Source organism: Sciurus carolinensis, unplaced genomic scaffold (assembly GCF_902686445.1).
Source record: "Sciurus carolinensis unplaced genomic scaffold, mSciCar1.2, whole genome shotgun sequence".
Lineage (NCBI taxonomy): Eukaryota > Metazoa > Chordata > Mammalia > Rodentia > Sciuridae > Sciurus > Sciurus carolinensis.
Window position 1 is genome coordinate 82,733 of NW_025920178.1, and position 4,089 is coordinate 86,821.

Below are 4,089 nucleotides of genomic sequence, written 5' to 3' on the forward strand. Positions count from 1 at the left end.
TTTCATTCAACCTCCATGTAATATTAGTAATCAAAATTCTGAAACACCATAATAATTCCCAGTCACTAAATTTATCCTCAAAAATCTTTGAGTTGTGTGTGTGTGTGTGTGTGTGTGTGTGTGTGTATGTTGTATTACAATAGAAATATTTTTGTGCAATTGATTTTACTTTCTTACATCTGACTATTAATGTTTTGGGATAGATTTAGAAAATTGAGATTATTTTACATTCTTCTATTACATTATACTCTTGAGAAATATAGATTTTTATTTGACAGGTTAGTCTACTGTTCTTTGTTATTTTTATTTTAAAAAAATTAAATGAGAGCTTTATGGTTATACATAGTAATTGGGTTCATCTTGACAAACTCATACATACATGGTAATAGATTCTGTTCATAATCCCCTTTTTATGCCCCCTTATTTCCTTCCCTCTCCAATTATTCTTCCTCTACTGGGCTCCTTTTTGCTTATCAACTTTTATTTGGATCTTTTTACAGTCTTATCCTTCCCTACTTCTTTTCTTAATTTACTCCAATTTCTACATATAAAAGAAAACATTCGACCTTTGAGTTTCTTAGATAGCTAACTTCACTGAGCATAATATTCTCCATTTCTATCCATTTACTGACAAATGCCATAATTTTTTATTTTAAATGGATAAGTAGAACTCTATTGTATATACATACCAAATTTCTTAATTCATTCAGGTATTGATGGGCATCTGGGTTCCTTCCATAATTTAGCTATTGTGAAATGTGCTATTATAAATATTGATATGGCTGTGTCACTTTAGTGTGCCCATTTTAGTTCTTTGGGGAAAGTACCCAGGAATGGAATATTTGGGTCATATGGTGGTTCCATCCCTCGTTTTTTGAGAAATGTCCAAACTGCTTTCCAGAGTGGTTGTTTTACTAGTCTGCAGTGCCACCAACAACGTTCAAGTGTTCCTTTCTCCCCACAACCTCATTAGCATTTATTGTTTAGATTCTTGATTGTTGACATTCTAACTGGATTAAGATGAAGTCTTAGTGTAGTTTTTTTTTTTTTTTTTTGCATTTCCCTGATTGCTAGAGATATTGAACATTTTTTTCATATATTTATTGACTGTTTGTATTTCTACTATTGAGAAATTTCTGTTTAGTTCTTTTACCGCATTTATTGATTGGCTTATTTGGGGGGTTTTGGTGTGTTTTGGATTCTTTGTATATTCTGGATTATGAATATTAATCCCCTATTGGAGGAGTAGCTGACCGAGATTTTCTCTCATTCTGCAGGCTCTCTCTTCATGCTCTCAATCATTTTCTTTGCTATAAAGAGGCTTTTTTAGTTTAATATAATCCAACTTATTGAGTTTTGGCATTTCCTGTGCTTTTGGGATCTTGTTAAGGAAGTTAGCACCTATTTGATGGAATATTGATCTTATCTTTTCTTCTAGCAGTTGGAAGGTTTCTGGTCTAATTCCTAAGTCTTTGAAACATTTGGATTTGAATCTTGTGCAGAAAGAAAGATATGTGTCTAATTTCATTTTCTGTAGATAGCTATCCACTTTTCCTAGCATCATTTTGGTACCTTTGTCAAATATCGGACTGCTGTAGGGTTGTGGGTTTGTCTCTGTGCCTTCACTATTCTGTTCCATTGGTCTTCATGTCTATCTTCATCCTACTGCTCTTTAACCAATAAAACATTTTCTTTGAGCAACTTAGTTTACAGACACATTTTGAAATAGAAAACTATTTTTCTCCGTTAATGTTTCTGTTTAACAGTGTTAAAGCAGAAAGTTAAAGTTTACTTCATGGTTTCAATAAATTATACTTCATTTAAATACTGGCTAATATTTGGGTAGAAGAGGAGAGAAGTTTGTGAATTGGATTGTTCAGCAGGACTAGACCTCTCCATATCCAGTTTTCTGCCTATGCAGGTCTCTGGAAGGGACTGGACTAATGGCAAACATAGTAACAAGGAAATGGGTCAGTCTACAATCTCTCACTTTTATCCTGTATTATCTGAACCACTGTGGTCTTCATGCTCTTCATCTAGATTGTCAGTCCCATCCCAGTGCCTCTACCTCTTCACAATCTTCCATGTTGATGTCCTGGGTGGCATTTAGTATTGAACTCTTGCCTGTCATCTAATCAGCAGCTGATTTGACAGGTCAATGACATCCCCAGATTTGGCAGTGAAGAATTTTAGTTCAGGGTAAAAGAGTAAAGCCTTGTGTATTTTGGCAAAGAGTCCTTGGTCTTGAGAATAGGCATATCCCTCCTACCATACTGCATATTATACAATTTTCTCACCTAAATCTTGGTCAAAACTATCCTTAGCAAAGCATCTGCCAGAGTCTTCAGAGAAGTGTGTGTCCTAAATTCTTTGTGTCAGGGGGATCAAAGTATATAATTGATATCTAAATCCTGCAAGAAGTCTGATCATCCATTGGCTATGATAGCTGCAGAGGACCCTATATAAGATTGGACAAGTAAGGAGGCACCTCATCCTGTCTGGGATCTGTACTGTTTGGAGATACAGAAGTTGAAGCATCACATGGCAAAAGTACCTGATGATGTGAAGCCAAGTCATCCTGGGTGTCATTTGGGAGATGGTAGAGAATGACACTATAGCTCAGTCTTTCAAAGTTCCCTTGATTTCATGTTGAATTTTTGTGTTAGCTGAAGAAAGTCTTTCTGTGTAGGGAGACTGGCATACTGAATATGCCAGTAGAAGTTCAACATTAGACTTTGCAAAATATGTAAACATTCATTCTGCAATGGAAATGATGGAAAATAAGAAATGCTAGAAGTTCTGGATATTGCCAAAGCTGTGATTAGTAATATCCTTTGTACTATAGTGAAACACTGGAGAAAGAAAACCACCAACAGAAGGAAGAAGAAATGATATGTGGTACTGAAATTATGGCGTAGGCTTTGGAAAAAAGAAGGGAATATATCAGAACAAATAGAAGATGCTAAAATACATTTGAAAGTACTACAGGCAACTGAAGAAAGGAATCAAGTTCTCCATAGTGATTTCTGTGGTTGCATTGAGTGTCAGGTGTTCAACTTCTAAGAAGGCTGGCTGAAGAATAAGGAATTGACATCTCCACTGGGAGAAACAAGACATATATGTGCTTACATATACACAACACACACACACACACACACACACACACACACACACACACCTTTTGGGATCACTCATCCAAATAATTTATGAGATCATGTTGATGACCAGTCAAAAGAATCCTTGAGGAAACAAAGTTATTGCAATGTCATCCATGTGAAATTAATGGTTTGAAGGAAAATCAATGTAACATCAACATTACAAAAGAGGAGGAAAAAACCATTTGGTAGATTATTATTATAAATTTACCCAGATTGGGGGAACACAATCAAAATGGCAGATCAACATCTTATAGAAATAGGAAATGGGTGCCTGAAGTTTGTTGAGAGAGAAGGTCTGTTGGATATTTACCTGTCAGGATAGATCATGAATCACATCAGTAGGCAGAGGTCTAAAGCAAATAACCAAATAAACCATGAAAAGGAAGAGCTGGATATCGGCAGAAAGAGAAGATGAGAATAGGGTTTCATGGAAACAGAAAGGTGGGGAGTCAATATTAAACTACATCCTGCATTATTATATCCTAGAGCCTCAAGTTACCAGTAGAGTGCATGCCTTCAGGTTATGGAAAATCTTCCTCTGTGACCCTTCTTGGACAGCTCCCTCCAGGTCAAGACTGTCTACTGGTTCCATTTTCACAAGCATGGTGAGCCCACACTCATCTTTGATGGGGTGATGAGAAAAGGTGGATGAGGCACTGAGGACACCTAAGTGCTGTATATTGATGCATTGCACCAAATTTGCTCACAATTGTATTACTTGAGCCGGATCATTTATTCCCATCCCAACTGCAAGGGATGCTGGGAAATGCTGCTTCCCATGCACCTAAAAGGAGGAAATGGTACTGGAAACAAGTCTTGTTTCTTTCATAGTGCATTTGAAGGTATTGCTCAGGGAATTTTATTCTTTAGGGGCATTGAGCATACAAATGGAGGATGACTGGAGTGGTACTGAGTCAAGGATAACTAATTT